The sequence below is a fragment of the Schistocerca serialis genome, chromosome 10 (assembly GCF_023864345.2).
Source record: "Schistocerca serialis cubense isolate TAMUIC-IGC-003099 chromosome 10, iqSchSeri2.2, whole genome shotgun sequence".
In the NCBI taxonomy this organism is placed as follows: domain Eukaryota; kingdom Metazoa; phylum Arthropoda; class Insecta; order Orthoptera; family Acrididae; genus Schistocerca; species Schistocerca serialis.
Window position 1 is genome coordinate 131,525,893 of NC_064647.1, and position 24,672 is coordinate 131,550,564.

At 37.1% G+C, this 24,672-nt stretch overlaps 1 long non-coding RNA gene across 1 annotated transcript; it reads left to right on the forward strand.

Annotated features, from left to right (window-relative positions):
* Positions 1-8,803: 8,803 nt before the first annotated feature.
* LOC126425167 (uncharacterized) lies at positions 8,804-23,275 on the forward strand. Its single transcript, XR_007576269.1, has 5 exons — positions 8,804-9,079; positions 9,169-9,325; positions 16,141-16,244; positions 20,298-20,431; positions 22,867-23,275. It is a non-coding gene; the product is annotated as an uncharacterized LOC126425167 (long non-coding RNA).
* Positions 23,276-24,672: the final 1,397 nt, after the last annotated feature.

Sequence of the window (24,672 nt, forward strand, 5' to 3'; positions counted from 1 at the left end):
CCACCAGGCAGATTACCACTCTCTGGTTCCTGCTTTTCTGGAGGTGGTGTAATTTCTTTATCTACCTCTCCTTGAGCACTGGTGGGCGGTGGCATCACTTCCTGTGCCCCTGCCCCCACATTTTCGCATGGTATATCCTCAAAAAGAGTACTTGTACTGCTTAAGGTACCCGGTTCTACATTTCCTGCACTAACTAATTGCTGTTCCTCAGTATCCATATTGCTCGGACGTTGACTACGCAACTTAACCATATTCCTAAATTGCTTACTCAAACACAAAATCTGACAGTTTTGCCACTTGCACACAAAATACGTTAATTTATCTACACTACACTGCCCACTAAAAATTACTATCTACTTTGTCCTGTCATAACACTAACATCAAACTACGCACAATATGCACACCACTAGCGATATGAGATCACTTCACTGGAGCTCAGCTTCTACAAACAGGACAACTACACTGTAGTCTTACCTTTAGTTTATCTGATCTCGGGATTCGGCTGCCCCCGGATTACGTAGTCGTTACAGTTTCTCAGTACTATCAGGATCGTCTTCTTTGACTCGCTTGCAGTAGTACGTTTTTTCATGAAAGAGTAGTTGCACATTCATTAATACATTGCATTAATCATGATACACATACATACATTTATCACTAAATACATATATATATACATATATAACAATAGATACTGAAAGGAAAATACATAAAATTTTTGTGGCCACTGCAAATTCGGGCCCCGCGTTTTTGGGCGACAGTTTCGCGTTTTTAATTATCGCATATACGAAAAGAGCCGCGAAATATCTGTTAATAATGCCGTGCTTTGAATTTCTTTATCATCATTACCTTTTAACAAAGCAAAATATATATATTGAGATCTTATTGTTCTGTATCTGGCCTACAATTAAAGGAACGTTTTTCGTGACTGTAACTCATTCTAAAAATCAACATATCTTCCCTACTTTATAGTTATTGAAAATTGAAATTACTTGGTTCTGAACACTGATGTTACAGTTCGTATGATCGTTCAACAACAAAATTTTGCAGTGGATTTTGTTTCTCGGTAAAACACCATTCAATACCACGACTAGCACAAGAACATGAGACTCTTATTAAAAAAAATACGTTTTCACTATAAAGTTTGCCAGACCAGAACGGAGCACAGCAAGATTCCTATTAGATTTTGACGGTACATTATCTTATTTGTACTGTGAGTTATATACTATCAGCAGCCCGCGTCAACCTGCAACACATCATAAAATCTGTTGATCTGCACTGCAAGTCTGGAAGCTAAAAGAAATAATATTATGTTACTGTTACTTTACCGCTTCCTTGCGGTATGATAGACTATATTGGAAGTCGTTTGAATACGCCGCAGCAGCGGCTCTTTCGTTCGCCACGTAGCTCAGCACCACAGATAATATTTATATAACTGAAAAAATGTCTCAACAGGATGGGATAATAAGCAAGCAAGCTTTAACAATTAATAAGGCAAGTTTTCATTTACATAACTCAATTAAAACATTTAAATATTTTAATTTTTACACACCTTTATGAATTCACACGTAATGGCGTACATCTCTTAGTCTCGACAAAAGAATGCTACACTAACGTTCGCTACTACGACACAGGATATCTTACTCGTTCGACTCCCAGATGAAGAAGACAAAGAAATTGCTATTCGTCACGTATTATATACTAGTTACTTATTTTAATCTTTGTTCGACATTTATCGTCTGTGGCGGTTTCATTACTCGCCGACGCAGATATTCTCAAAAATAAATAATAAAAAAAATACATAATTTTATACAATAACACAATATGATACATATAATTTTCTCGTTACTACATAATATGTTGTTTTTGTTTCTTACTAGACGTTACAAACTACATTATATTTCCTTTGATATGTATGTGCTTTTCAGACTTGGTTATAATTTCATGCAAGAGGCTGTAGATGCAACAAATGGAGGTCTAAAGACTATCATAAAATGCAAGAAATGTAAAGGAGAAGCAGTCGAAGAAAAGAAATTCGGATGCTACTTGATGATGGATACTAGTATAACAACTTGTCCACTAACTGAAGATCAGTTTCCTCCGAATCAAAGGAAGAAATGTGTGTTGCAAACGATCATGAAAGAATTCGTAGTTAACAATCAAGAGTACACTCTCGTTGGTGCCATTCATTATAACAGCTCCATCAAACACTACATGGCATATGTCTTCGATGGAACCTGCTGGAAGCAGTACGATGACCTGTATAAAGATGTACAGAGAGTTTCAAAAGAAACAATAATTTCTCCACATCTGTTCATGTATGTCAAGACAGGAAAATTTCCAAATGGCAGCTACAAGACCGACGAGACGAGACAAGTAGTTCCTACATAGGAACTTTGCTTTATAAGGTAAGCAATTGCTAAAAGTTGATATCTAAATATGACAAATACAGCTCTTATGTTGATTCTTAGTATCTTTGTTTCTGGAACCACAGCCCTCCTGTTTTAGTTACTAGAATACGAGCATTTTGTGCCCTAAATTTCACGTATATACTTTTTGTACCTATTTTTCTTAGTTGTTTCACACCTCATAAATTCTATGCTTATTTATTACTGAATTCCCTACATATGTATTTCCTTCTGGGTTTTAGTGTATCCTGAAGAAGAGCTGTTAAGGGGACCTGTACATCATGGCCTGTAGTTTTTACTGGTACTTTGAAATTTAATAATGCAAGACTGTCAATAGATTCAGTAATGAAACTTTTATCAAAGAATTGGTATATTGTGAGGTGAAAAAAACTGTAAATCTGTGGAATACATTGTGCAGTGAATATTGATGTCTTTCTTACATACTGAATTATATGCAATTGTTATTTTAGGTTCGATGTACTTACACACTATTCCAAATAAAAGATAAAAACAAATTTTATTCTTTGAATTATTACCTTGTTGAAACAGCAAACCAGTAATATTTATCAGTTTCATGTTTTGATTATTTAAAAAAAATGTGTTTTAAGAGTCAGCTTTTTCTCCTAATAATTTAAGAAAATAATATGACATACTGCAGATTAAAATATTTAATCCATTATTGAATAATGTGGATCAGTGTGTAGGCAAGCACTATATTATTATTCATTCATAGCTTTGTTTATGCATCTTTAATAGTGGAGGAGATGCCGGTATCAGTATCTCTGTATGCAAACACGTTGATTACGGAAAATTGAAACTAAAGATTTGTATGTCATTTTCTTCTCAATGACGACATTGCAAGCCATTCCTGGTCCATAATCTTGTTGATACCTTTCGCGTTCTTTTCATTTTCTTTAGTTTTACTTCCTTTCTTTGTTATTTTGGCCTCCTTTCTCATGCTTTCAGCAGCTTTTTCAGTTTATGTGACATGTTGCCTGTCCGCCCATACCAGCACAATTGCCATGTTGTTCCTAGTCTTGATGCCTGTTCTGCTAATTGTTTTTAATCTTTACTCTATCAGGCCGGCCGGAGTGGTCGAGCGTTTCTAGGCGCCACAGTCTGGAACCGCGCGACCGCTCCGATCGCAGGATCGAATCCTGCCTCGGGCATGGATGAGTGTGATGTCTTTAGGTTAGTTAGGTTTAAGTAGTTCTAAGTTCTAGGGGACTGATGACCTCAGAAGTTAAGTCCCATAGTGCTCAGAGCCATTTGAACCATTTTTACTCCACCATTAAAACATATTGCAACTGTTGAAACGCATTCTGATTTTGTTTAATTCCATGTAAACATTTTTCCTGCACATACGACAATCACAGGTTCTTCAAAGATATTACATGAACGAGGTTCTACGGAAACTGCGGCGCCCAAATTAAACAAAATGACATTTAAGCACGAGAATGACGAGGTACTGTACATGAAGTGTATATTTTAGAATCAGGAAGAACCAGAAGAATTTTATTACGTAACACAGTAATTGTTTTGAGCTCTCATGACATCCAGGACCCACTAACAGCCAAAAATATGCCCAGGTCCCTTATGGATGAAAGTTAGATGGCATCATCACCAGACGCTAGGATACATAAAAACATGTGCTGTGTGTAACGAATAAATTTGAAATTGTTATCGTTAATATTGTTGCAAACATTTGTTGTAGTTAGAAAGGAAGTGTGGAAGTTTGATGAGTTACACTACAGCGAGAGTCAAAAGTCTTTACAATGTATAGAAATGTAAGTATATTTAAATGAATATATTGTACAAACGAACTAAGTAGTATGTTTAAATCCTAATTCAGTACATGACTGATAGAGGTGTTATTATGTTGAGGAGATACAGTATTAACGTTAATAAGGAGTTCGAAATTTGTAAACAAGAACCTCGTTTCCTCACTAATCCTGATTTCCGGTTTATCCGGATTCATATTTTGTGTCCCTTGGTATTTTTTTTTTTTTTTTTTCTTATAACGAGTCGGTGAGGTACATAGGCTGCTTATCACTAGGCCTGTAATTTAGTCTAGTACTGAGTGATTAAGGATCTCAGAGTGTGTGAATGACATTGTTTCTCAAGTATTGTACATTAATATAACGGTGTATTGGTGCCCATCAAGTAAGTTGCATAGTAACCTCGCCAACAGCACTCCACCACAGCTCATTGTACCTCTGGTGCGCTTCTCGACAGGTGTGACGCCATCTGGTTAGCGGCGCGTGTGAATCTATCTGCTCTCTCAGGAATCTGTTTGTTTAGCACTGACGAGCCTTCTCTCTTTGAATCATCTAAGCGTGCACATCCCACGCTTCCACCTACAGTTACTACAGACAGGCTTAAGAAGGTGTACCGGCATTTGTACAGTGCTGAACATTTAGACTTTTTGTGTTTAGTAGAATATATATCCGGATTTTCGGTTATCCGGATTTTTTCCGGTCCCACCTAGTCTGGATAAAAGAGCTTCTTGTGCACTGCACTGCACAATGTAACATTGTTTATGTCTCACATAATTCCAAAATAAAAGTGAGAATTTACGATCCGTCCTCATAGCTGTACTTCCAGCAGTATCTCATCTCCTGCGTTCCCAATTTCACAGAAGTTGTCCTACGAAAATTGCAGAAGTAGCACTCCTGGAAGAAAGGATATTGTGACGATATTCCTTCGTCACAGCCTGGGGTTAGAGACCAGTTTTTATCTGCCATTTTCACATCGGCGCACACCCACTGCAGAGTGAACACACCATCTATTTCATAATCTATTGGCACCATAAAAATGTTATGAGGTTTTTTAAAAGAACTCTTTCGGTGCTATCCAGAACTGTCAGCAAAAGGGTTGTGCCAATTTATTACAATGTAGACCAAGTGGGTCTCTCGTAAATGATATTATCTCATTAACTGTTATCCCCACAAAAAATGTTACCACAGTTTTCGGTAAAACTCTTAGGGTCCTATTAAGAAATGCCATCAGACCTTTTGTACGATTTTATTACGTTTACATGACAAAAGTGAGTCCACATTAATTATCTCATATAATATCATCGTCACAAATAATGTTATTATAGTTTTTGGTAGAACTCTGTGGGTGCTATTCACAACTGTCATCAGAACTATTCTACGAATTTTGTTTTCGTAGAGAAAGTGAATATTACATTAAAACAATTGTCATATAAACTATTATCGCCACAAAAATGTTCTTATCATTTTCAATACATTTCTTCGGGTGCTATCCAGAACTGCCAACAGAACTGTTATACAAATTTATTTTTTCCAAACTGACAAATAATTTTTTACTGTACCAAAATTTTGACGAGTTATTGTTTTCTTCCCTAAATTCTGCAGAACTATTCGTGTTTTGAGCAGGGAAATCTAGAACTATTGCATACATATCAAGAACTATGAAAAGCATGTATATTTCTCGTAAAAGCGGAGCAAACTTCACGGGAAATGCTCATAAGCATTCATTATTAAATGCACTTATAACGTAAACAATTACCTGCACAGAATATGTTACTAGTATTTTCGATAGAACTCTTAGAATGCTATCCAGAGCTGTCATCAGAACGTACGAGTAGACATAGTTTTTTTGTAGAGTAAGTGAGCCCCACAATTAATTAATTATCTTACAAACTATTATAACCACAAAAAATGTTATTATGATTATCGATAGAAGTCTTGGGGGTGTTATCCAGAACTGTTCATCAAAATTGTTGTACGAATTTATGTTTTTCTGTTGAGACAGTGGGTCTAACATCAAAGCAGTTACCGTATAAACTATTATCGCCACAAAAAGCTGTTATTAGGATTTTCGATAGAGCTCTTGGTGTTCTGTTCAGAACTGTTGTACGAATTTACTTTTTGCGAAAATTGACAAAGAATGTTTTCGATACGAAAATTTTTTCGAGTACTGTTGTTTTCTTCGCTAAATTCTGCAGAACTATTGCAATCTTGTACAAAGAACTCTAGAACTATGGCATTTCTATCAAGAACACTGAAAAAATATATATTTCTGAAAAAAACGGTGCCAACTTCACAGTAAGTGAAAATATTTTCTCCTTAAATTGCAATTATCTCGTAAACTATGAGCTGCACAAAAAAATGTTACTTGGATTTTCGATATAACTCTTGGAGCTCTGTTCAGAACTGTGCTCAGAACTCTTGTACTTATTTACATTATGCGGAAATTGACAAAGAATGTTTTCGATACGAAAATTTTTTCGAGTACTGTTGTTTTCTTCGTTCCATTCTGCAGAACTATTGAAATTTTGTGGAAAGAACTCTAGAACTATGGGACAAAATTTGTGCAGAATGATAAAATTAATGCAATGATTCAAACAATGTATTCACATATCATAAGTTAACTATAAGGAAATAATTACATTTAAAACCAAAGTAACCGAAAATAAAGACTGATAGTATTATTTAAAAAATACAACACGACCTACAGTTTTCGAGCCTAGAGCCTTAATCATTATGCCACGGAGCTGCATGGTAAACTCATTTTTAGTGATTTCGTGCCTTACGAGAACTTATTTTCGACACATTCTCACACACGAGGCTCCACCATGACTGCACAGCGAGAAAGTGGCACCCTGTCATAACACCACTGCTTTCAAAAATTCAGTCCCATCCATGGTGTCTCTGTGGCACATAAGCCGGCCGGGGTGGCCGAGCGGTTCTAGGCGCTACAGTCTGGAACCGCGCGACCGCTACCGTCGCAGGTTCGAACCCTGCCTCGGGCATGGATGTGTGTGATGTCCTTAGGTTAGTTAGGTTTAATTAGTTCTAAGTTCTAGGGGACTGATGACCTCAGAAGTTAAGTCCCATAGTGCTCAGAGCCATTTGAACCATTTTGTGGCACATAAATCTCTACTGTACTCAGAAGCAAATGACCATAGCGATAACATTTTATTATCATATCAAACACCGATAACTGATATCTACATTGTAATATCGTTGCACATATAACGTACTTTGTTTCTTTTAACTTGGTAGTTTATACCAATGATACAAATATGTTTACCGTACCTTATTCTTCAGTACTGCTTGTTTTCCTGTCTGCAAATTACGCAGTCACTAGAAACGCAGGAACCGCTAAACAAGAACACGTTATACAACAGTTCACCAACAAGAAAACAAGCTTCATTCTAGACAGTTCGTATCAAAAGTACTATAAGAAAAGTAAATTGATTATAGAAAGAATGAACGACTGTGATAATAGACTTACAAAAATAAATACGGTATCCATTAATTATTTTCTTATTGGTAATAAATATAACCCTATTCTAATGGAAAGGATTATTACGACCTGCTCGGTCAACATTAGGGAATTCCCCTACAAGTTTTGCAGTGTAGTAAACTTATGACACATAATGTGTTGTCTGGCCAGCGCTCATTGTTAGAGATGATCTGGAATTGTTACTTCTCACTGTCGATTTGGACACCACCGTCTTTCCATTGGACGATAGGTAGGGTATCATTCATCTTTGATTTGAATTATTATTATTATTTTTTTTACGCCCTGCAGTATTTGCTAATTCTAACTATGTAGCTAATCCGGCGCTGAGTGATTCTGCAGGTGGTTTGCAAATGTGGTGTGAGTTTTCCCACTGCTCCTAATTCAGATTTTTTTTTTCACATGTATCCAGAATGACAATTACTGAAGATAAACTGACATGCATCTGTTTTGCTGTATTTACTTGAAGCTGTTCACAGTATTTGTAATCTTGCCTTTCTAAGCGCCACGCATCAGGCGGACTGACGAACAGGACTGATCCCAGTTTGCGAGCAAGCGATTGTTGTCCCTTGCCTGTTATCAGTCTTGCGGGGCTTATCACTCGTGAGTGATCGCACCCTCAAAAAATTGTTTTGTAATTGACTTTGATACTTTTGATTATGCATTCCATTGCATCATTCAAGGGTAGTGCATATGTGTTGGGAGTGCAAGTGGTGCGTAGGAAGCATGCATCATGCATAGATGTGGCAATCTCAGCTGCGCAATATATAAAGTACGTTACCACATACGATATTGGGTAGGAAATAATCTTGTGATAAAAAGTTTAAACCCAGGAACACATATGCAGTTTTTTTTTGGCAAATTAAAAATTATTAGTTGGTGTACCTATGGAAATAGTTGTTACTTCCAAATTTTTCGTGCTAAACTTGTAATTGGAAATAAAATCAACTTCTCGTGGTTGGTGCTCCCATACGGCGGACCATACAATTAGCACACTCGTGCACCGACAGATGGCAGCTGTATCTCCTCACTAGAGAGACTGTATAGAACGCTCTCTACTTCTCCCAGGGCTTCAGCCAGCATCACCTCATGCATTTGAAAATCAATGATGGGTGACAGGGTGAGGCCACGCCGGCGTGATCATGATATTTTACGACAGTACTGAGTATTTATTTTGGGTCTTGTTGCAAGAGGTAGTGTTTGTTTATATTTAGGGCCGGTGAGAGTGAATTTCTGGCGTCGAAAACTTTGAAATGAGGTGCGTTGGTGCACCGGATTGTATTAGCAATTCGGGGAGAGAGAGAGAGCAGGCTGTTTCTACCGTAGATTGGGAGGGCAACAGGTTCACAAAACTGTGGGAATGACAGCTGGTTACCAGCTGTACATTTCAAGTGTTTGGGGTAAGTAATTAATCGGGTAATGTACTCGTAATTACAGCTACAATACCCGTATTTTTCTGTACGATATAGCTTCATATGATTTGTTGAAGCTTCACTTTGACTGTTCACAATACGAGATGAATAAAGCTGATGGAAGGAAGCTGTTATAAAATGTAGTGCAATTTCTTCGAAAGTCAACGTTCCAAATACGCGCACTTCTAATGGGAAATAACCAAATAGTAAGGACCGAAGCAGGCAGTAACGAAGGTGAGCTATTTATTTATATTTTTTTGTTTTTATGTTCAGGATAGAAAAATACGGTGACCATTCGGATGTATGATGTGTGTAAACTATTAACTGCTGCGATCTTTTATTAGTCACACCAGTAGCGTAAGGCATGGTTAGTTTTTGACAGGATAAGTACCACATTAATGACTAGCGAAGCGAGCTTAGATTGAAATTCTGAACGCTAAGTATTTGTATATTTATTGATCCACTCAATCATTCAATATGATAAGGGACAAGACAAAGCTATTTAGGCCTATATGTGAACATACATAGACATAGCACTTTTTCCAATAGTGTTCACCTGGCTGAAGGTATATTGCATATTTATTCATAATAATACCAGAATAAGTTCAAATAATAATGCTGGTCATAATCAATACAGCAAAAGATCTTTACTGGACAATATGTTATTTTTAATGAAACAGTCTGATTCTGAAACGTAATAAAAATATATAATTTTTGATAGATCACGTTCAAGAAAGAATTGTATGCTGTAGAAGGAGTGCTGTGTTAGGGGTGCTCTTAAATTTTTTTTTTTTAATTTTGTTGATTTTTGAATACTTTCAACTTCTTTCGAGAGATGGTTGTGGAGTTTGGTTCCTATACACTTAACACTATTGCTATAGGCTACAGTTCAGTAAATGAGGAACTAGTTTTTAAGCATTTTTGTTTTTTGACCTTGTGTCATGATGGTGTCTGTCCAGATTCCTATGCAATCTGTTGATGTTGTATTCAATAAAACAGAGCAAGTTCAAATATACATTGGCTCGGGGGAGGCGGTAGGCTTACATTTCATTTTTTAAACAGTGTTTTGCATGTTTCTCTTCACTTTTTGTACAGAATTATTCTGATTGCTTTGTGCTGTTTTTTCAGTTATAAATAATTTCCTTGTTTTGATACTATGACCCCAAACAATAATTCCATAGCATAGTACGGAATGGAAAAGAGCACAATACACACATGTCGATGTGTTGGCAGTTTGTTCGTCCCTCACTGAGTGGAGCATAAAACAAACTGTTTAGCCTGAAACTAATCATATTAATGTGGCTTTTCCATGTGAATGTATCAGTGATGTCAGTCTCAAAGAATTTTGTTTCACTGACAAATTCTAGATTGCTGCCACTTAGTGTTACTGTTGGAACTTGGGGAGCTTTGTTCTGAATGCTGCAGACAGACATTCTGTCTTTTTTGGATTTAGGAGTAGTCTATTTTATGCAAACCACAAGTCTAGTTGGTTTGTATTTCTATTAACTGCTGACTGAAGATATTCATCTGTATTTGATATAAGGGAATTAGTATCATCAGCGAAGAGAAATGCCTCACTAGTGGATGGGGTGGAAAGGAGGTCGTTTATATAAAGTAGAAATAACAAAGGACTTAGAACAGAGTACTGTGGCACTGTGTAGATGAGTGCACCCCATTGAGGATTACTAGTTGAATGAATTTATGTGTAGCAGCGTACTGTGCTCGGTCTTTCACATAGCTTCTGACCCAGCCATGAGTAGTTCCCCTTATCCCATAAGAATCCATCTTATGAAAAAGTATATTGTGATTTACCATGTTAAAAGCCTTTGTGAGGTCATGAAAGACAACTATAGCTGGGCATTTCTTGTCAGCAAGATGTAGAGTAGCATCAAGAAATTCATATATGGCATCAGTAGTGGTTTTATTTTCTTGGAAATCATGCTGAGCAGAGAAAAGCCTGTTGCTTTTTCTAATAAATAATTTTAGTCTGGCAACCATTGCAATTCAAATATTTTGCTGAATATACACAGCACTGCAACTGAACAGTAGTAGCTAGGATCTTCTTTATATCCCTCTTTATGTATGGGTATGACGTTTGCTGTTTTAAGTTTTCTTGGTAATACTGCATCTGAAAATGAAGCATTTATTACATGAGACAGTGGCTTACTAATAAGATTGCTGCAGTGGTGGAGAAGGAAGCAAGAGATCATGTCTTCTCCTGCTTTATTTTACTATTTTGCTGAATTATCATTTCTCTCTCTGGTCCCAATGTTGGTGATAAAAACATTGTGTGGTCAAAGGTACTAAGGACTATTTGAGAGGAGCAATTACTTTTTAGATATTCTGTTACTACCTCTACAGTTTCAATATAGTATTAGTTAAATTCCTGATCTACTTCGTCTTGGTCTCTTATCATTGTTGCATTTGCTTTAAGTTTAAAGTTATGAACACTGTTCCTATTCCTACCCATCCTTGTGTGAATTATTTGCCGCATGGATTTGCTTTTTTTATATGAAGACTTCAGAAAGGTGGGGACTAGTGCAGCAGGGGATACAACCCATCGGCTTTGGACAATGACGTCACAAGTGGCCAATCGAGAAGCGATTCTTCTTAGTGTTGTAGCTCCCTTCAGTGGCTGATAAGTGTTTTTTGGCTTTTTAAAAAAAAATCTCACGAGATGGAATAAACAGATCCACTTTATTAAGCAATCAGTAAAAAAACGAAACTGAAACATAACAGCAAAAGCAAAAATGGTAAACTGCTCTCTGGCGGCTTGTGACGTCCGTGTCCAAAGCCGACGGGTTGTATCCCCTGCTGCACTAGACCCGAAAGGTGTCATTGTGTAGGTGTTTTTTTTTAACATTCGCCGCATTTCTAAATATTCTTTTGTATGCAGTGAAGTACTACTTAAATTGTTCACTTTTGCCAAGTACCGTCTTTTCTGAAGGAGAAAAGCTCTCTCTTCGCTATTGCTGAGGTTATAACACCTGTGTTGTAATCCAGTTGGAGGATACTTTGTTGTTACAAATATGTTTTTGTTTTTGAAGGGAAATGACAATTGAAATAGTAACAGAAAATGTTTAAAAAGGTTTCAAATTTTTCATCTTCTGTTTGAGAGTGGTATACAATCTCTGTGTTCTCTCTCTGTATGGTACAAAAAATTTCTGCTTTGTAGTATCATTTTGTTGGGTTTAGGTTCGCTTCCCAGAACGACTGGTTGTATGATCAGTCCATAAAGGTCAGAACATCCTGGATTTACAAATCTAACAAACTATCTGTGTTGCTGACTACTTTGTCAAGAGCACGTACACTTTGGTTTGTTACCCTGGTTGGGGATCTGCACTTCATAACAAGGTTGTAACAGTTCATGAAATGTTTAAAATTACTGTGATCATCACCTTCTGTAAGGAAATTAATATTAAAATCACCACAGATTAGACCCTTGACAGTTTCTTTTTTACCACTTTTTCTAATACTGATGTCAAATTTCTATAAAAGGAGCACAAGCTGCCTTAAGGAGATCTACAAACTGATATTACATCACACTGATATCTTTGATTTTCAACACCTGACAATTCTACATCTTTTTCTATACCCAGGTGTGAAGCTGCAACACTGTTTTTTTACAAATATGCAGCTTCCTCCAGCTCTGAAGACTTTACTTGAGAAGTGATGCACTAGTTTGAATTGTGGTACCACAACTGGGTCTATTTCAAGCAACTTCTTGTAGTATTCAGTAATACACAATATTTGGGCATCTGACACCTCACTGTTGATACTCGTTAAAAGTTCTAGCTCATACAACTTACTCTTGAATCCCTGTACATTATGAAAAATAGATTTTTGGGGTAGAGTCATGTTTCTACATCTACATTTATACTCCGCAAGCCACCCAACGGTGTGTGGGGGAGGGCACTTTACGTGCCACTGTCATTACCTCCCTTTCCTGTTCCAGTCGCGTATGGTTCGCGGGAAGAACGACTGTCTGAAAGCCTCCGTGCACGCTCTAATCTCTCTAATTTTACATTCGTGATCTCGGGAGGTATAAGTAGGGGGAAGCAATATATTCGATACCTCATCCAGCAACGCACCCTCTCTAAACCTGGCGAGCAAGCTACACCGCGATGCAGAACGCCTCTCTTGCAGAGTCTGCCACTTGAGTTTGCTAAACATCTCCGTAACGCTATCACGGTTACCAAATAACCCTGTGACGAAATGCGCCGCTCTTCTTTGGATCTTCTCTATCTCCTCTGACAACCCGATCTGGTACGGATCCCACACTGATGAGCAATACTCAAGTATAGGTCGAACGAGTGTTTTGTAAGCCACCTCCTTTGTTGATGGACTACATTTTCTAAGCACTCTCCCAATGAATCTCAACATGGTATCCGCCTTACCAACAATTAATTTTATATGATCATTCCACTTCAAATCGTTCTGCACGCATACTCCCAGATATTTTACAGAAGTAACTGCTACCAGTGTTTGTTCCGCTATCATATAATCATACAATAAAGGATCCTTCTTTCTATGTATTCGCAGTACATTACATTTGTCTATGTTAAGGGTCAGTTGCCACTCCCTGCACCAAGTGCCTATCCGCTGCAGATCTTCCTGCATTTCGCTACAATTTTCTAATGCTGCAACTTCTCTGTATACTACAGCATCATCCGCGAAAAGCCGCATGGAACTTCCGGCACTATCTACTAGGTCATTTATATATATTGTGAAAAGCAGTGGTCCCACAACACTCCCCTGTGGCACGCCAGAGGTTACTTTAACGTCTGTAGACGTCTCTGTAGACGTTTCACACCAATCAGTGCATTTCCATGATAAAATTCTGGCATGTTTTGTCAATTACATCTGAATGTTTGGATTTATTTATAGCACTGCTGTATGTCAGAACTTCAACTGAAGTTGTTAAGTCTGATCTTTTTTTAGGGGGGATAGAAAAAATCCTCCTCCTCTGTGGTAAGCCGCCTCGGCCTTACTTTATTGTGGCTGATGCTCTGGGTGCCAGTGCTGTTGTTGTTCCGTTTCTCGATGATGGAGCTGTTGGAGTCATTGCTGTTGCTGCAGTAATTGTAGGAAACTTTGCTTTTGCCGTCCTACCTGGTTTGTTTTATGGTATTCTTTCCATTGCCCCCCTTGATGATGCCTCTTCATCATATTTCTGCACAGAAACCACTTCCGCATAGGAGGGGGTAAGTGAAGGAGGTGTCCTGTTTGATTTATTAGATTCTTTAGCTGCTTCTTGTACTGTTTCTGCCAGTGTTGATGTCAGTCCTGTAGATGGAATTACACTGTTTGCGTTCTCTCTGCTTGCAATGATTTCATTTATCATCTTACAAATAAAGTTCTTTCCTTCATAATTCAGATGCATTCCATGCCTGGTATGCTGGCATCTTTCCAATTTGCCTATATCAAGAAAGCTACATTTTCCTAACAAAAAACATATCTGAAACTTCCTGGCAGATTAAAACTGTGTGCCGGACCGAGACTTGAACTTGGGACCTTTGCCTTTCACGGGCAAGTGCTCTACCAACTGAGCTACCCAAGCATGACTCACGCCCCGTCCTCACAGCTTTACTTCTGCCAGTACCTCGTCTCCTACCTTCCAAACTTTACAGAAGCTCTCCTGCGAACCTTGCAGAACTGCACTCCTGAAAGAAAGGATATTGCGGAGACATGGCTTAGCCACAGCCTGGGGGATGTTTCCAGAATGAGATTTTCACTCTGCAGTGGAGTGTGTGCTGATATGAAACTTCCTGGCACTCCGCTGCGGAGTGAAAAATCCAATCCTGTTGGCCCTATTTTTGCGGAAGTATGATGTGAAATGTGTTTTCGACCACCTTCTAAGATTAAGGCCCTGTTGGCGTCCGTAAAAGATGATCTTGGTTTGTGTAAGGCTGGGGTCTATTGTATTCCTTGCAGTTGTGGCATGTCATATATTGGTCAGACAATCAGGACTGTGGATGACCGGTGTATTGAACATAAGCGTCACACAGGCTTACAACGGCCGAGCAAATCCGCTGTTTCCTTGATACCGGTCATCCTATGGAATACAACACGGAGATTCTGGCTTGCACGTCCAGCTATTGGGATAGTGTTATTAAGGAAGCTGTTGAAATCAGACTATCAAGCAACCTTATTAACAGCAGAGATGGTGGATTTTGTGTAAATGCTGCTTGGAATCTGGCTGTCTCTCATCAAAAAACAGAGGGACAGAATTAGTGCTATCTCACCTGTTGATTAATAGTAACTATCGATATTTCTGATGTTGGTTATCTTTGGTTGTCTTCCTTGTTTCTCGTCTGTGAACCAAGGTATTAAATTTGCTTGCACATTTTTTCTTCCTTGCATTTGTGCCTTGAGAATGGCAGGGTGTGCTCCTGTCGAAATATCAGCGGTGTTCGATGATGTCACCCGGCAGCAAACTCGTAAGTTATTTGAACATTCGATTCGCCGGGAAAAGTTAAGGTCTCACTATGTGGTATTGTTGCAACGATTGTATTGTGGTGTTTGTTACTCCTAGAAAAATTTCTTTACTTCTGCTAAGCAGTTATCTGCTTCGTTTTTTGCAACCTCATGTGGACTAGCTATATTGTAATTTGTGAACATGGTTCCTGTTTAGATGATGTATCAGTTACAAACTCTTGATTATCACAACTGTCTTTACAAGCATTCTGTCAACAACATGGGTATTAAGAATTTGTCTCTGAGTAATGTTGGCAATAAAACATTTGTTATATTCAAAAGACTACAAGTTTATCATTTCAACAAGTAGGCCTTTACTATGATGTAAGCCTTAGATCTGTCAGTGCAATTTTGTTGCAAAAGTATACAAACTACAACATTAGTTTTATAGCTGTGTGCAACTCAGTTATTGAACTGTCATGTTACTTTGATTTTGAGGTGAACTGATACACAGATATTTTATTGGCTATGAAATGTTATTAAAATGGTTACTGAAAAATGCTTCAGATGTAACTTCCATTTGAATGTTTCAATTTATTAAATAATAAGGTCCTTTTGCTACATTTTTACAGCCACTGGAGTGCTACTGATGAAACATACTAAATGCAAAATAAGACATTCAATAGAACTGAAGATGTTATTGTAAACTTGCGGTTACAAAAAACTTAAAGTAGAAGTAAGTATTCACAGAATGTCACTTAATTGTTATTCAGAAAATTCACAGGTCAGATCTGTGTTATAGTAAATATAGCATAAAATGTGACATAAAGCATTCTTATTTCTTCGCGTAGATAAGGAGGAAGGCAGATGAGAACACTACCTGTGAGAGGAAGCTAAAATTGTTTCTTCATCCACATCTAATGTTAACGGAAAGTCTCTGCATCAAATTCCCACAAATGGTCAAATGAAACTATAAGATTTGTCCTAAAGGTGAAATGTGCTGTTGGCAGTACTTGTTGTATTTATTTATTTATTTATTTATATGTTTATTTGTCCATAGACCATTCAGCACAACAGTATTTGACATGCTGGATATGATACAGAAATAATATAAACATATATAAAAATTAACAAAGCTGTTTAGGATTAGGTGAAGGCAGAGTCAAAAGGTGGCCGGCCATGCCCTGATCAAAGGAACCAACCTACCATTTGCCTTAGCTTCTTGAGGAAACCAGGAAAACTCATCTAGTATGGCATAATGGGAAATAAACACTTTTCCTCCAAAAGGCTACAATTTGTTGAGAAGTAAAGATTACCTTCTGTTATCCACAAAAACACCAAAGAAGAACACTGATTTCTTCAAGTTTGCACTGGGGCATTCAGTATGGCTTTATAGAGTTGTTATGTGTGAAACTTCCCTATGAAGATGTGCTAGAAGCCTGTGCAGACTTTCACGAGGTGAAATGGCAAGCAGGCCATTTGTGGAATATTTAAAAGGGTTTGAAGAGAAATGTAGATCTTCTAAATAAAGAATTCAGTACTTCCCCAGAGCTGCAATTTCCTAGACATGTACTAGTTTTTGTGGTATGAGATTTGATGGTATACTGGAAATATGTTGTAGCATGTTTTTTTAACTGCAAACTCCAAAAACCCTATCAAACTGTGGCAATCTGTCCATAAGGTATTCTATTTTATTTTATTTTGTCGGGGCCTTATAGTTATATCAAGTGATAATGCTGATAAGTGACATGCCGATGATACAAGTATAATTATCGCACCCAACAGACAAGAATTAACTGGTGAAATTGTAAACGATGTTTTTCAGAAAATCATTAAGTGGTTCTCTGCAAATGGGCTCTCATTAAACTTTGACAAAACACAGTATATACAGTTCCACGCAGTAAATGGAATGACACTATTAATAAATATAGACTTCGATCAGAAATCGGTAGCTAAGGTAGAATATTCAAAATTTTTAGGTGCATGCATTGTGAGAGGTTCAACTGGAAAAAAAACACACTGAGGATCTGCTGAAACGTTTGAGTTCAGCTACTTAATGCTATTAGGGTCATTGCAAATTTTGGCAATATACATCTGAGTAAATTAGCTTACCACACCTATTTTCATTCTCTGCTTTCGTATGGCATCATATTCTGGGGTAACTCATCATTGAGTAAGAGTGTTCATTGCACAAAAGCGTGTAATCAGAATAATTGCTGGACCTCATCCAAGATCATCCTGCAGACGCTTATTTAAAGAGCTAGAAATCTTCACTGTAGCCTGACAATATATATATATTCACTTATAAAATTTGTTATTAACAATCCAAACGAATTCCAAAGTAATAGCAGTGTACATGCCTACAACACTGGGAGAAAGGATGATCTTCACTACTCAAGGTTAAATCTAACTTTGGCTCAGAAGGGGGTAAATTATGCTGCCACAAAAGTCTTTGGTCACTTACCTAATAGCATCAAAAGTCTGACAGATATCCATATAGCATTTAAAAGGAAATTAAAAGAATTTCTTAATGGCAACTCCTTCTACTCATTAGAGGAAATTTTGGATATAGTAAGTGGGTAATTTCCCAACCCCCAACAAAAAATTGAGGGTCATGTAATATATCTTGTATAGACATCTTTTATTAACCTGACCCATTCGACATCATTACAAAGTGTCGTATTCATGACCTATGGAACAAGTACTAACCTAATCTCTAATCTAATCTAATAGCAATGTTGGCATGTGGGGAATTCTTCATATTCATTCTATTCTTAGTCAGGTAAGTTGTAAAATTAGTCACTCCTATTTACATAAAGAGAATTGTTATTTTGCTGCATATGTGACTCACAGTGAAAGAAAGTACTTTGAATGATTACAGTTTCAGAGAGGCGATTGAGGAAAAGCAGTCAGAGTTTCAGTTACTAGGAATTTACAGTTACACTGTGGCTTTAGCTGTATTACTTGTATCTGGTAAGCCAGTTGTCAAAATTTGCTCCAAGGCAGAACTTAAAAATCATGTACTACAGAATAATTTATCCATTTCTTTATTATGGTATCGAGCTTTGGGCCTAAGCGGCAGATCTACAACTGAATAGAGTATTGATATTACAGGAACAAGCAGTTAGGGTAATGCATTGAGTAGAGTCGTCTTGTGAATCCTTTGTCCGATGCAAATATTTAACAATGTATTCCTTGTATTTGTATAAATGTTTCACATTTTGTGTGAATAGTAGAAACAAAGTAAGCAAGCACAGTGATACAAATAATTATGACACCAAAAATGAGGCTAACTAGACACCAAAAATGAGGGTAACTACGTCAAGCAGAGGTGAAAACTATTAGTGACTGAGAATAGTCCTCATATAAATGGGCAAATATGGTTCAACATGCTGCCACATACTTTGAGAACTTGAGGTGGGAAACTGTTCCATGGGTGTTTAAAAGTAATATTAGTAAATAAGTGTTCACTGAAAGAAAAAGGTCCTCTGAACATGTGTCCCCAAATGGGCAGTGTGTGTGCAATGACAATAAATTGTCCTGGAGCACAGTACAGGTTGCATCACATCCACCTCACACAGAAATTTTGGTTTTGACAGGACCTTGCTGGGATTCAGTTATTATGGAGTCATGAAAGTATGTTTGACTAAAGATCCAATTGATGAATTCGCAGGTTATCAGCTGATAGGTGGCTTCATCTTGTTGCAACATTTAAATGAGTTTCGTACCCATCATCTTTGCCAGATGGGTACGAAACTCGTTGAAACATTGTGACAAGACAATATCACCACTCAGCTGATAACCTGAGAAGAATTCATCATTGGAATACACCAAGAAAGACTGCAATCACATAAAAGATATGATTAACTGTGATGGCAGCTTTCAACTGGATGGTGTGGGAACAGGTGTTCTTTTGTAAATTTCTTCACCAAGAAAACATTTTATGATTAATGACATATCTAATGACAGTTAACTTTATTAATTTGACATCTGAATTTTATTTCTTTTAGCCCACATTGGGACAGAGATCACACATGTAATATCACCATTACATATGTGCCTGTGCGCCATAGATGGAGCAGTATTCAAAAAGAGCACGAAACTCGACAGAGGTCACTCGTACAGCAGCTGCCTTTGCGCATGTATCTCTGAGCCAATTTTTGGTGTAAAGTGCAGTGTGCGGTATCGACTTATATCCAGTAGGTCACCCTATCAAATATGTGCGCTGCCAGTTATGCCATTGCATTTTTTTCTTACAGCCTCCACCACAACACAAGGGTGTTGCTACGAATGATTACACCACTGCCAGTGAGATGCAAGCATCCCCTCTCAGGAGCTCCAGTGGTGGATGTACAACATTCATGCATTTTGCCCATTTTATGTGTTTGTCAGCTGAGTAACATGCACAGACTTTAGTAGCGGCCGGGGCTCAACATCTTCTGAATAGACGTTGTATTGAAAAGTGATGGATTTATCAACCTTTTCTGTCTGTATATATTTCTACATTCAAAGCTGCTGTTAGCACCGCGCAACTGCTACGGTCGCAGGTTCGAATCCTGCCTCGGGCATGGATGTGTGTGATGTCCTTAGGTTAGTTAGGTTTAAGTAGTTCTAAGTTGTAGGGGACTGATGACCACAGATGTTTAGTCCCATAGTGCTCAGAGCCATTTGAACCATTTTGCTGTTAGCAACTGATGCTGTCACTCTAGCAACAAAATTATGTATTATTTTTACTATTTGCTATTAGATGTAGAATAAATTAATGTATGAATTTTTTCTTCATGAACAGCCTCTGTTCCTCGCTCCTGTATCCACTAAAGAACCACACAGCATGCAAAGGAGGACATAACAATGTGAACTAGCAATTTCCAGTCCAAACACTCGCCTGATGTTGGCTGAATGATTAACAGCTAAAATATTGTGGTAAGAAGTAAACATCATCTGATTGCAATCCCGAAACTTCATGGTATAGCATAATTTTCATCTGTCAGTTTGTGTTTGTGAAAAGGATTGTGATATACAAGGACATTTTGTAGCAGGCAACAGTATTATGAAATTATCTGCAACATCGAAACTGAGCATTGTTAATAAACACAAAAGTTTGTTATAAAACTGGTTTTCATTGGAGTACATAAAATGTGTTATCCAGTATTAGCTAACTGTTGATTGGTATTGCAGGCATTTGAAGACAGTCAAAGGCCAAAACTGGCCAGTAATGGATTAAAGTCTGCCTGTACAAAAAATCTTTAACATCCTATGGTAGACTTAATAAAATATTCTGGGCTCTTATGGTGTGGTCGGATCAATATCTTGTTGAAACCCAACATTTCATCCCCATCTGTGGAGGACATCTTGAATGGCAGTTGTAGTTTTTTCAAGGGTCTGACGCACACAGTGGCTCTCAGCAAGCCTCAAGAAATTCATCTGACCATGGCATACTGGCTGGAATATTCCCAGCCATGAAATTTTACATTACAGCCTATGCTAGACATCAAAAATTGTTTCAGTTAATTTTTTATTTATTTTATTCTCCAACACAATAACAGTTATGTCTATAGAAGACAACATTTGGTCCTCCTGCACAGCAACTGGGCTTGAACATGGTCATTTGAAAAGGTTGAAAGTGGTCACCACTGAAGATAATTGTGATTGTGCTGAGGGGGGACAAATCATATCATCAACCACAGATGTCTACAGAAGACATATAAAAAAATAATGTCTTACTTTGTGAATGGTCTGACAGAGTCTGTGTATTGTACATGAAAACAAAGTTGACTTTCGACGTGGTGGCTGATGGGAGTGACTGCAAAGGCATTTCCCATTTTCAGTCGCTCCCATCAGCCAGTGTGCCGAGTGTCAACTTTGTTTGCATGTTCAATAAGTGTAAATAGGTACTCAGCTCAGACTCGGCACAGGATGTAGTGATCATTGGGCACAGGTACTTACTGTGCCCATCAGCTGCCTTTCATCTGTGGATGAAGCTATTGTATATAAGAGGATCTTCAGCAAAGGAAATATAGAATATTTTCTGCAGTTGCTATCAAATCAATCAAGGGCTAATGATCTTTGTAAATCTAATACAGATGACAAGTACTCCCATTTCATAATAAAACTGAGTATTTTCAAAAAGCCTTCCTCAAAAAGAAATTAGAGTGCTAAAACACAAACAAACCAAACAACGGGGTTGCAGCAGGAATCAGTCTCCTGCAACAGGAAGAGAACTTTTTTAAAGTTTTAAAAACAATCCTTTCCAAGGAATGTCAAAAAATAAAATTATTTCTGGACTAAGTCGTAAAAGAACCTAAATTAAGAGAAAATAACCAATATATCAGGGACTCTATAAACAAGACTAAGCTATTGTGGACAGCTGTGCAGAAACTTCCTGGGAAGAAGGAAACTCACAAGGATATTACTCTATCCTATAACAACAGTCTTAGTTGCAGGTCTGTTCCAATCCGTTCTTTGCTGCAATCACAAATGATTTAATGATCGAAAAAGTTGGTAAATTAGTTTTGAAGGATCCCAGGTACTTGCAAAACTCAATATTGACAAAAAAAATACATGTCCCTCAGTCCTGCTAGTCAAAGTGAGCTAGGAAAAATTATAAGCTCCTTAAAAAATAGCAGTTCAACAGAAATTGATGAGATCCCTGGTGATAATAAGAAAACTGTTGACAAACTTTATTCTCACACCATTATTAACCATTTGCAATTCTTGACTGTCGGAGGGCATTTTTTCCTCATCTGCTAAAATCATCTAAAGTCATTCCTCTTCATAAGAGAGTTGCTTGAAAAAAACGTCACATTATAGACCTGTAGCACTGCTATTTGGCTTTTCAAAGATTATAAGTTAACTCTTTCTTGCTCAGGTTACAAAATTTTTCAGTTGGAATTATATATTGTCAGCATGATTTCAGAGCACAACAATCCACTGAGACTACTGCCTTTTATCTTGTCAACCACATCTTAAATGCAAGTGAAAATCACTCCAAAGTCTCTCAAAAATTGATTTTTGTCTTAAAAAATTCTCTGTAAGTTCCTGAACAAGAAAAAGGACCACAGAAAGTACCAAAATAGACAATTTCAGAGTGGCTACATGCACCACAAGGTCCCCACAACACACTGTCAGCTCTATTAAAAAAGTTTTGTTCTCATTTGTTTCGTTTTTATGACTTTTTAGTTATTTAGGTTGGCTAACCTGTGAAAGCTTTACAGTTGCTTATCTTTCGTTCATACAGAGAGTTTAGTCATAGTTTGCTGCTGTTTCAACAATTGTGTTTGGGAACGGATACCAAAAGCTCTTCTAGTAGGACTAAATACTTTGAAAATAGGTGTGGTAAATGCTGTTCTATGTTTCAGTGATGGCGCGGCGTCAAAGCTTAATGTTATGGAACTGATGGGAGTGCCTGGTAGACTAAATATGCATAGAGCTGTAATCTACATATACCGAAGGAGACTTTCTGAACAAAAAAATCAGTGATGGAAGCCACCAAAGAAGCAAGAATAAGTAGTGAGAAAAAGAGAAGAGAGGAAGAACAAGAGATGAAACAAGATGAATATGGACCTGGGCTGTATTAGTGCTATGCAGGTTTAACAGAAAAAGCAAGTTTTAACTTTAACTTGAATTTCCCAAAAGTTAAATTATAATTATGTTCTGGTACACTTTGTCTTTAAAAACTATTAGAAACAGAGGCCTGGAATTTTGAAATACTGTCTTAAAACATGCTTAATCAAAAAGTAGACTACTCTTGTGTCTTAACTTGGAAAATAAAATGCTTTTTTGAATAAAAATGCTGAATTCATTTCCAAAATTTTTGATAATCCTACTTAAAACTTTTTTGTACCACAGTTTATGACAACACCATCTCTTCAATATTCTGCTTTAAAGATAATAGTGTAAAGAATATAAAGGAAAAACATAAACCTCCTTCTTTGTTTGTATTTTGAGTAATGTGTACCTATGATGTGCATAAATAATTAGCATGATTTATTTCACTTACAACAAAAATAAAATTAAAAAAAGTGTGAGAGCTAAAGCTGTGGTTCATACATAAAAATGCTCCCAAAAGATGTCTTAAAAGATGATAAGCATTATATTGGCTTACAAATCTTATTCTTTGAGTTACACTATTTAGAAAACTGACAATTTTTTCAAGGTTTCCCTTGGTATTCACAGACCACTCCCCTTAAATAAACTTGATTGTTATGATGTGCAAGAAGTGCCAGATTTGTGGCTGATAAAAGTAATCAATCTCAGGTTACAGAAGTCAAACACAGACACACTAACACTACATGGAACTACCTTTCAGTACTACTCCCCAGTGTCACATGAGGTACCGCAGGGTTCTGTCTTAGGACTATTTCTTTCTCTAGTACACGTTACTGATCTGCCATCACGTATTAATAGTCTCCCCTCGTGTATAAAGAATGCAAAAGCAGTTCTGTTTGCAGATGATGCCAGTCTGCTTATGGAAGCAAAAAGAAGTAAAGATCTTATCACTGTTGCAGGTGTCATCAAAGATAAAGTTTGACAATGGCTCTATAGGAACATAAAAAAAAAAAAAAAAAAAAAAAAAAAAAGAAGAAGAAGAAAGAGAATCTGTTTATCCAAAACACTGTTGTGCAAGAGCAACATACTAGGTTAAGGAAAAATATCCACATAAATTATTCCACCACAAATCTATCTCAAGAGAGTGCTCATCACTGTGGTGTAACAATCTACAGTAAGCTGCCAGAAATTATGAAGAGTACCAAACATATAAACACATTCAAAAAAGCTGCTAGAACCTTTTTATTAAAGACTTGTTTTTACAGTTTGTCAGATTATATGAGTGACAAACTAGAATAGTTGCCTAATGCTATTGTACGTAAAATATGTCCATCATCTGTCATCCATTGTATGTATATAAGGTTTATTGCACCAATAAATAAATAAATAAATAAGAAATTGTGATGATATGGTAAGATTTGTTAACATCAGTTGTCATTTTCCACATTTACTTAACATTTCAAGATTTTGTTAATTGTGAGTGTAAGGATACATCAAAGTGAGGACTCTGTCAAAATGCGATTTGCAAAAATGGAGACATACTATTTGTTCAGTTCATTACAAAAATGTTATTAAAATTTTAATTATTTGCTTTTGTGTAAAATGTTATGTAAAAT